The sequence below is a fragment of the Patella vulgata genome, chromosome 2 (genome assembly GCF_932274485.2).
Source record: "Patella vulgata chromosome 2, xgPatVulg1.2, whole genome shotgun sequence".
NCBI lineage: Eukaryota > Metazoa > Mollusca > Gastropoda > Patellidae > Patella > Patella vulgata.
Window position 1 is genome coordinate 68,585,106 of NC_065880.2, and position 11,187 is coordinate 68,596,292.

The following is an 11,187-nucleotide window of genomic DNA, read 5'->3' on the forward strand; positions in this document are numbered from 1 at the left end:
AATAAATTTGATGACAATGTCTCGACATTAGCGCTAGGGATAGAGAGAGAGGGGGGGGGGGGGTTAATGTGCACTCGACTCAAACTAGCTCATTCCGGGGCTAACCTAAGGTTCGATTATATATTCAATAATCCGCTTCTGCGTTAGGGTCTTTTGCAGATGGAGGAAACCGAATACCCGGAGAAATCCCGCGAAGTTTTAAAGTCAACCCTATACTTTCCCTCATAATGTACTGTTTGTTTTGACCTTGTTCTTTAATACAATTACCTTTTCGGGAGAGCAATTCGGGAATGGCATATTTCAAATATACCCCAGATTGAACGAAAAGAGCTTATTAACATACATTTAAAGAAAAATAAAATTCCCAGACTGACTGAATGAAATGAAATGAAATGGGGATTAACGCCCTTCTGTTATTCCCCGACTGGGCTGATGAAAACGGAAGACTGAATGAAAGAGGTTTATTAACAAATATACATGCATTTGAAGAAAAGTAATATTCCCTGCTGAATAAATCAACACGTATATTATCCTTCCAGTAAAATTTTATATTTTGATCTTATTTTATCAGAATTATTTTTAGTCTCAGATAGATAATCTCTCTCACATACTGACCACACGTGTTTATAATTTGTTAGAAAATAAACATTAGTCTACAGTATTGTAATAATTAATGGTCTATCTATATAATCTAATTATCATCATTATCTGTGATTACTCAATATAATATCTCTCCCATCTAAGAATACACTGTCCTTATACAGTAGTGCCTTACACGCATCTTGATTGGATCACGATTTTATCTTGTCCAATCAGAAGATGTGTTAGATAATGGCACAACGGGATGCGTTGCGGTAGACGAGTTTAAATACGACGGACCAATCTTGTAATATCACAACTGACTTGTCCAGCGTAAGTATACGTATGTTAGGTTCTCTTGTGCGACCGGTTTTACAATATCTATCCTTTAACATGTCTGAAAGAACGTTAAATTAAGTTGCTTATTCTGTATTGATGGAATAGTGTATTTAAAAGGCGCGTTGAATCCAAAAATGATATGTATATAAGTACTTTTGCTGAGTATGTTTCTATGGGTCTGCTATACTTCTTCTTAGTTAATTGTATTTTACGTCCGCTTCCACCGAGGTGATATCGCAGACAAGTCTGCTATACTCTGTAGTATGTTTTATATTGAAAAATAATGTGACTTTGAAGCAGGATTACCATTTAACATTCAAATGCTATTGTCTGTAATTTATGAAATATTTTTTTTTCTTTTTTTGCAGTGAGTTGGTTGTCAGTATAATAACTTTATCTGTTTGATTAATAACAACTAATCTAAACGTCATCATGTCTTCTTACGATCCCAATGATCCCGACTTCCAATATTTGGCTGTCGACCGTAAGAAGATGATGAAGGAACAGACTCAAGCTTTCGATGGTAAAAAAGCTTGTTGGGTTCCAGATGAAAAGGACATGTTTTTGCCTGCTGAGATCACCAGTTCAAAGGGCGATGACATCACAGTAAAGATAACTACCACCAATGAAGTAATTATTCTTTTTATTCCACCGTCTAATCACTTTCATCTTAATTGAATGATCACGTGTAAAAATGATCTTAATAAGTAATCGGTAAATAGATTTTTGTCGCTCAAAAGAAATTGGAATGAGAAATAAAATCTCTCTGATCAAATGTATAGCATTATTAAATATGGTCTCGTTTTAGTCAAGAACTGTGAAGAAGGACAGTATTCAACAAATGAATCCACCTAAATATGAGAAGATCGAAGATATGGCCAATATGACCTACCTTAACGAGGCGTCAGTTTTACATAACTTGAAATCACGTTATACCGCCGGTTTAATTTATGTAAGTTATATACCTATACGAGCATATTTTAAACATAAAAAAAAACAACAAAAAAAAAAGAAATAAAAAAAACAACCCAAAAAACCCACATAATAATAAATCAATTAATTGTTTTTCATATCAAAATCACAGGAATACATTTCCATCATGATGATTTCAGAAGAATTGCTTTTTAAACCATTTTCTAAAATAAAAACAACAACCCAGTAAATGCCATTTTGAACTATTCAATTTTAATATAGTAATATAAATATTCAATTGTATTATAGTGTTATGAACTTTATTTCTTCATTGTTATTTCTTTTTAATATAGACTTACTCTGGTCTGTTCTGTGTAGCTGTGAATCCCTACCGACGTCTACCTATTTACACTATGAGTGTTATCTCTAAATATAGAGGTAAACGAAAGATGGAAATGCCTCCCCATTTATTTGCTATTGCTGATAACGCCTACCAATCTATGGTACAAGAACGTGAAAACCAATCTGTTTTAATTACGTAAGTACAAATTAAATGGTTCAGTTATTTGGTCACAGTTTATTTTTGCAAGGTGAACCTTGTTTTACGAGGCTTATTCAGTTTGTAAATGAATGGTGTTAAAAATAGAGAATGAAATTGCACATAATGTCCTTTTTTCACCAAATACGAATAGTGAGAAATATGCATAAGGGAATCATATTTTAAGATTGATTTTTATATTGATCTTTATATTGATTGCGAATTTGTATTTCGAAGCAAAAATGGTATAAACTTCTTTTTCAGTGGTGAATCTGGTGCCGGTAAAACTGAAAACACAAAGAAAGTTATTATGTACTTCGCCCAAGTTGCTGCAATGGGTCACAAACCAACTGAAGAAGAAGAAGCTAAAGACAATAAAAAGGTAATATATTTTTGATTTTAAATATACCCATTAGTTTATACGTCAAACAGACAACTTTTAAAATTCTCGGATGGATTATTTATTTATTTATCATTCTGAGAAATAGATACATTCATGTCAATGAACCCCCGCCACCCCCCACCCCCCAAAAAACCAAACCCAAACAAGAATACGAACTCCTGTTGATAAGTATAATTCATTAGATCTTTTATGAAAAGCAACTGGATAAATTGACTATGTCGACCACAACATCTATTGCCATCTATTCTACACATCTTACTGTATTTGATACACAAATTTATTTTAATTTCAGGGTACATTGGAAGACCAGATTGTACAATGTAATCCAGTACTTGAGGCTTACGGTAACGCCAAGACAACCCGTAACAACAACTCTTCTAGATTCGTAAGTATACACAAATGAAATATATTAAAATTAAGTAAATGTTTTGTATGTTTGCCCTACCTACCCAAACAAAGCATTAGCTACTTGTATTGAAACATGTTATTTACTTTCATTTTAGGGTAAATTTATCCGTATCCATTTTGGTACTCAAGGTAAAATCTCTGGAGCTGATATTGAACAATGTAAGTAGCAGTAAATTGATTATAACTTTTAAAAAGTAAACCCCAGTTCAAATAATTCTGGATTATCTATTCATTTAATTCATTTTGACAATTTTATTTACAGATTTGTTGGAGAAATCTCGAGTCACCTTCCAGCAACCTGCTGAAAGAAACTATCATATTTTCTACCAGCTTCTGTCTAATGCTATTCCAGAATATAACGGTAAGGATACTGACAGAAAAACCCCAACAAATATCTAAACTCTCCCACTCCATTAAAAAAACATAATAAACGCTTTATAATTCTAAATGTTTTAAATCTTTTTATTAACAGAGAAACTATTGGTGAACCCTGACCCAGCTTTATACTCATTTATAAACCAGGGATGTCTGACTGTTGATAATATTGATGATGTCCAGGAAATGAAAGATACTGATGTAAGTATTTTACCCGATGCAGAGAAATTAATTACAAAATAAAAATCAAAACAGATTTACAATCAGACACTCAAAAGTAAACTAATCATTTTCACCCCTGTACTTATATTGATATGTTGCTTTTACTTATATTTACAGGTTTCCTTTACTTATATTTATAGGTTGCTTTTATTTATATCTATAGGTTGTCTTTACTTATATTTATAGGTTGCTTTCGATGTTTTGGGCTTTTCCACTGAAGAGAAACATGGTGTCTTTAAATGTACTGGTGCTATTCTCCATTTTGGTGAAATGAAATTCAAACAACGAGGAGAACAGGCGGAGTCCGACGGCAATGCTGGTAGATTTTTTTTTGTTATTCTGTTTACTGTCGTTTTTAAAGTACTGAGCAAGGTTATCACGGATAAAGATTTGAAGCAAGTAATAGACATTCATATCTACCCTATCAGCTAACAATCTTCATTTTTGTGTACATTTCATCAAATTAAACTTTTCAGAGGCTGAGAAGGTAGCTTTCTTATTGGGTATCAACTCGGGAGATATGATGAAAGGTTTGATCAAACCCAAGATCAAGGTCGGCACAGAATTTGTCACCCAAGGTAGAACCAAAGTTCAGGTCGTCAACTCTGTTGGTGCTTTGGCTAAATCTCTCTACGATCGTATGTTCAAGTGGATGGTTGTTCGACTCAACAAAACTCTGGATACAAAAGCAAAAAGACAGTTCTTCATTGGTGTACTAGATATTGCTGGTTTTGAGATCTTCGATGTAAGTGAAATCTGTATTTTCTTGTTTAAATTACGAATGTATAAACCAAAAAATGAACTTAAAACAAACCATTAACATTCAGACAACAATGAAAGAATTCTGGAAATTAATTTCAGTTCAACAGCTTTGAACAGTTGTGTATCAACTACACCAATGAACGGCTACAACAGTTCTTCAACCATCACATGTTTGTACTGGAACAAGAAGAATACAAAAAGGAAGGCATTGATTGGGAATTCATTGATTTTGGAATGGATTTACAAGCTTGTGTTGATCTTATTGAAAAGGTGGGTGATAAGAAAAAAATAAACTTAAATTAAGGGCGATGGAATAAAATGGATTTTAAGGTCAAACTTCTCTGCACCGATCGAGCTAATGGCGGCGGTCGTATGCCATATAGTGTCCTATGGTAAAATTATTACACAGGCAGTGACACTTCGGCCTACTCTTATATCGAATTCGAACTATCCCGGTTTCCTCTACGTGTACGACAATGGGTACACAGGATCTCGGTATTTTGTACCATCCGAACGACTAGACACTTTCCTTGCTTGTCCCGCCCCCGTGCAGCACCACTGACAAGGGGAAACTACATTGGCAAATTCCAGGGAAATTTCTCGACAATAGCCGGGATCTAACCCTGGAGCCCCAGTTTGGCGAGCCAGTGCTTTACTGGCTGCGTGATCGCGGCTCCAATCAACAAACAAATTTTCGTTATCAATATATGTCTATATAAAAGTACTTGATAAAAAACAAAACATCTGAATACTTTTATTCACAAGTCATGGATGCCTATTATATACGTTCGTCTAGCATATCCAATGTAAATTCGTGTATATAATTAAATATTACGCATATGTATATTATTTCCAGCCTATGGGTATCTTGTCCATCCTGGAAGAAGAATGCATGTTCCCAAAAGCCGATGATAAGTCTTTCATGGATAAATTATACAGCAATCATTTGGGCAAATCACCAAACTTTGGTAAACCAGTTGGTAAGAAAGTGAAAGGTGAAGCTCACTTTGAACTTCATCATTATGCTGGTACTGTGCCATACAGTATTACTTCCTGGTTAGAAAAGAACAAGGATCCCTTAAACGAAACCATCGTAGAACTCTTGACGCACTCCAAGGAAGCTCTTGTAGCTTCGCTGTTTGCTCCTGCGGGTAAGTCATTTTAATGCTATTTATATGATATTTGATAACAACTGCTCTGGCTCAATATTTATCAAATAATATGATACTATAATATATAGTGATAAGAATAACATTTATCATTTTACACTATAGATCCTGGAGCAGCAGCTGGAGGTGCTACCAAAAAGAAGAAGAGTTCTGCTTTCCAGACAATTTCTGCTACTCACAGAGTAAGATTTTTACTTCAGTTCTTCTTCCAATAGGCGAATATATAATCTTGTTAATCTGTTAATCTCACCTAACTGTAATGATACTTTTCGATTTGCAATTTTATGTCTCTACCATAATTTTCCCTTTAAAGTTTAATTTAAAATATATTTCAGGAATCTTTGAACAAATTGATGAAGAGTTTGTATACAACACATCCTCATTTCGTGCGATGTCTTATTCCCAATGAATTCAAACAGCCAGGCGAGGTTGATCCCCATTTGGTACTTCATCAGCTCCAGTGTAATGGTGTACTGGAAGGCATCCGTATTTGCCGAAAGGGATTTCCAAACAGAATCATCCACTCCGAATTTAAACAAAGATATTCTATCTTGGCTCCCAATGCTATCCCTGACGGATTCGTTGAAGGCAAGACTGTTGCCACGAAGATTCTCCAAGCATTGGAATTGGACACTAATGAATATAAATTGGGTTCTACTAAAGTTTTCTTCAAGGCTGGTGTTTTGGGTTATCTTGAAGATCTTCGTGATGAACGATTGAGTAGTATAATTTCCATGTTCCAAGCTCACATCCGAGGTTATCTTGTAAAGAAATCATACAAGAAACTATGTGATAGAAGGTAAATTATTTGAGGATACATAGCAAGATAGTACCAAATATCGTATAAAGTACCACAGTATCGAATATATCTACAGTAGGATATTGCCAAAACTATCTTATAAAGTCCTTAGTTGACAGTACCAAATATCGTATATCATTTTATACACTAATAACGAATATCAATAATTAAAACGTATATTTGAATTTGTGAATGGAATTACATACCCTTAATTTCTCTTTAATATTCAAGATATTATTCGACTTTTATTAGAATTAATAATTATGGTTTGGTCTTTTAACAGAGTTGGTCTCTCGGTCATCCAAAGGAATATCCGAAAATGGTTGGGCATGCGCAATTGGCTCTGGTGGAAGATGTACACCAAAGTCAAGCCTCTTTTGAATGTTGCCAGAGCTGAAGATGAGATAAAGCAGAAAGAAGAAATGTTTGAAAAAACTAAAATAGAACTGGAGAAAACAGAGAAGGTTAAAAAGGAGCTTGAAGAACAGAATACAGTTTTATTACAACAGAAAAACGATATGTTCATTCAACTCCAAGCTGAACAAGATAACGTTTCTGACTGCCAGGAAAAAATAGAAAAGCTTATCCTTCAGAAGATTGACTTTGAAACTCAACTTAAAGAATTTGAAGATCGCATTCTGGACGAGGAAAATGCTGTTGGTGGTCTTCAAGATAAAAAGAAAGAACTTGAAAAGGCCAATGATGATCTAAAAAATGATATTGGCGATCTCGAAACCTCTCTGGCTAAATCTGAACAAGAAAAAATAACGAAAGATAACCAGATTAGAACTCTGAACGATGAAATTGCCCAACAAGATGAAATGATCGGTAAACTCAATAAAGATAAGAAAAATATGGATGAAGCTAACAAGAAATTGACTGAAAGTCTACAAGCTGAAGAAGATAAAGTCAACCATCTTAGTAAACTGAAGACTAAACTTGAACAAACTCTTGATGAGGTAACTTTCTTTCTTTTAACTTTTATAAATAATATGTTTTATATTCTATATATTAAAACAGCCATTTATTAATGTTGTCCGATATGTTTTGTCGATATTTTAATTTCAGTAACAGATCACTATTCCCATTAGTTCTGAATTAAAAATGTGCCTATCGTCATTTAAGTTAAAAATAAAGACAATTTCAAATGTGACTATCATCGAACAACTTTTTGTATGTTTTGTTTCCGCTTTCAGTTGGAGAATAATTTAGAACGTGAAAAGAAGGTTCGAGGAGACGTAGATAAAGTAAAAAGAAAGTTAGATCAGGATTTGAAAATGAATCAAGAATGTGTTGAAGAATTAGAAAGAATCAAAAGAGAATTGGAAGAAGGTATGAGAAAGAAGGATGTTGAAATCAATTCTCTTCACTCAAGAGTTGAAGATGAGCAGACAACTGTCAGTCAACTTCAGAAGAAAATCAAAGAACTTCAGGTAAGGGGAATAACCCAAAGTTAAATCATTAACATATTTTGTAGAGGACCACATCAATTATTTATTCGAGTAAATACAATCATTGTATATATGTATAATACCGTCACATGTGTAAAAGACTATAAATCAACATGATGTATTTGTATTCTAGCTCACGATTGAGGATCTTGAAGAAGAACTTGCTGCCGAAAAGCAAGCAAGATCAAAGGTAAGATCCCCTAAATGCATTAAACCTTTCAGAATAAAGCGTATTATTTTAATTGAGGCGTAAAATACCAAATAACTCATTTTCAAATCCTCAAATGTAGTCAAAAATAGAATTCTACTTTAATTCATATACATCCAATTCATAAACATCCAATGCGAACAAAACACTGTCATCAATGGAATGTTTACTAATTTGAAGTTCTGTCATTTTTATGGATAGGTTGAGAAACAGCGAAATGAATTGGCCCACGAGATTGAAGATATCAGTGACCGACTGGATGAAGCTGGTGGTGCCACTTCTGCTCAGATTGAAATCAACAAGAAACGTGAACAGGAATTATTAAAACTTAGAAGAGATCTTGAAGAGAGTCAGCTACAACATGATGCCCAGGTTGCTAGTCTCAGAAAGAAACAACAAGATGCTGTTAATGAATTATCTGACCAGGTTGAGCAACTACAGAAGGTTAAAAGCAAGTGAGTATTTTCTCTATAACGAAATTATGTCATTTAATAATTCTAGTAATTTAATCCAGTTACTACGCAAAGTTTCTAATAATATGGGTTACTATTAAATACAATTTATATTTTAGAGTTGAAAAGGAAAAACAACATTTGAAGTCCGAGATCGATGATTTATCTGCCCAACTTCAGCATTCAAGCAAGAATAAGGTAAGAACATTTTACTTGCAACAAAGGTGATCTATTCCTTATGACGACACTAACTTGAATTACTTGGTTGTTCCCTGTTCACTTCGCGTGTAAGTATGGCTATAAGTTATCCAAAAATGATTAATTCAATTGAGTTCGTCAAAAATAAAACCAACATATTTGTCAACGCATTAATTCTCACCACAAACAAAACTTTCAGGGTATGTCCGAAAAGATGACGAAACAGGTAGAATCACAGATATCTGAATTTAATGCTAAAATTGAAGAAGGAACCAGAACTATCACCGAACTCCAATTTAGCAAGACTAAATTCCAGCAAGAAATTACTGAAATCACTCGACAACTTGAGGAGACTGAACATCGATTTAGTCAAATCAGTAAGGAGAAGACCAGCATCCAGTCTCAGTTTGAAGAAAGCAAGCGATCGCTTGAAGATGAAATTAGAATTCGTCAGAAACTGCAGAGTGAAATCCGTAACCTTACATCAGATTACGAGTCCATCCGTGATCAGTTTGAAGAAGAACAGGATATTAAGAGTAACATCCAGAGATTGTTGTCTAAAGCCACTACAGAGGCCCAGCAATGGAGATCTAAATACGAAAGTGAAGGAATTGCCCGAAGTGAAGAACTGGAGGAATCCAGGTTTGAAATAGATTATTATCAAATAACCGTTCAATCCATGACCCAAACTTTTAAGGAAATGTGGGATATTTCTTCTAGTTCTGTTTGACTATATTTCTGTGTTTTCTTCTTCCCCTGTTATTTAATCTTATTATATAATGTATAATATTATCTTTACAGACGTAAGCTTCAATGTAAACTTGCTGATGCTGAACAAAATGTTGATGCTGCCAATATTAAGATCAATAACTTATCTTTAATCTTATTATATAATGTATAATATTATCTTTACAGACGTAAGCTTCAATGTAAACTTGCTGATGCTGAACAATATTAAGATCAATAACTTATCTTTAATCTTATTATATAATGTATAATATTATCTTTACAGACGTAAGCTTCAATGTAAACTTGCTGATGCTGAACAAAATGTTGATGCTGCCAATATTAAGATCAATAACTTAGAGAAAACCAAATACAGAATGCAGACTGAGATGGAAGATCTTATGATTGAAGTCGAGAGAGTAAGTTAATGATAATAGAAATTTAATATTGTGCAGTTCCCTTTTTATATCATTCACAGATTTTCTTTGTAGTTTAAAAAAAACAGTATACGCAAAATCGTTAATTTGATTATTTCCAGGCCAACACCAGTGCCAATATACTGGAGAAGAAACAACGTAGTTTCGATAAAACTACGTCCGAATGGCAGTCAAAATTCACTGATATACAATATGAGTTGGAGAACTCACAGAAAGAATGCCGCGGACTGTCTGCCGAGCTATTCCGAACCAAAACCAAAGATGTTGAAACTTTGGATCGTGTCGAAGCCTTGAGACGGGAAAACAAAAACTTAGCTGGTGAGTTTTTCAGTTGTAATGTTTAAGTAAATTTGTAAAATCTAGGTTTGTGTATTGGCAAAAGTCAGCATTGTGTTAAAAAATTAAGATTTTATTTTTGTGTAATTGATTTCTGTCGATCAAGCATATCAATATGATTTAATTAACTTCTTAATGATAAAAAATATCACCATATATGATGCACAAACTTGTATATCTGATCATATTCCAATTTTTTCAACAAAGATGAAATCCGTGAATTGACTGATCAACTAAGTGAAGGAGGAAGAAGTGTCCACGATGTCGAGAAAGCTAGAAGACGAATTGAAATGGAGAAGGAGGAACTTCAAGCTGCTTTGGAAGAAGCCGAAGCTACCCTTGAACAAGAAGAAGCTAAAGTCATGAGAGCTCAATTGGAAATCTCCCAGGTCCGCCAAGAAATCGAGAGGCGTGTCAATGAGAAGGAAGAAGAGTTTGAAAATACCAGGTAAATTATATCATCAGCTTAGATGACAGATATATGCTTCACTAACAAAAGTCCATTCAATATTTTTATTCAGTGTCAAACCAGAAAAATCATTATAAATAACCACTACATTCTCTTTAATAAAGTGGCTTTTATTGTATTACAGACGAAACCACCAACGAGTTATTGAATCTATGCAAGCATCCCTAGAGGCTGAAACAAAGGGTAAAATTGAAGCCATGAAAATCAAGAAGCAATTGGAACATGACATCAATGGACTGGAAATCGCCCTTGATGGTGCCAACCGAAGCCGAGTAGATATTGAGAAGACTATTAAAAGATATCAATTGCAAATAACCGTAAGTACCATTCATGACTGCAACTTAGCTGTTATATTAAGTTTGAGGCTGAAGTTCCATTTCAACAAATACAATATATTTGAAGAA

At 33.9% G+C, this 11,187-nt stretch overlaps 1 pseudogene; it reads left to right on the forward strand.

The window, feature by feature from the left end:
* The first annotated feature begins 1,350 nt into the window (after nucleotides 1-1,350).
* On the forward strand, nucleotides 1,351-9,736 carry LOC126812579 (myosin heavy chain, striated muscle-like; annotated as a pseudogene).
* Nucleotides 9,737-11,187: the final 1,451 nt, after the last annotated feature.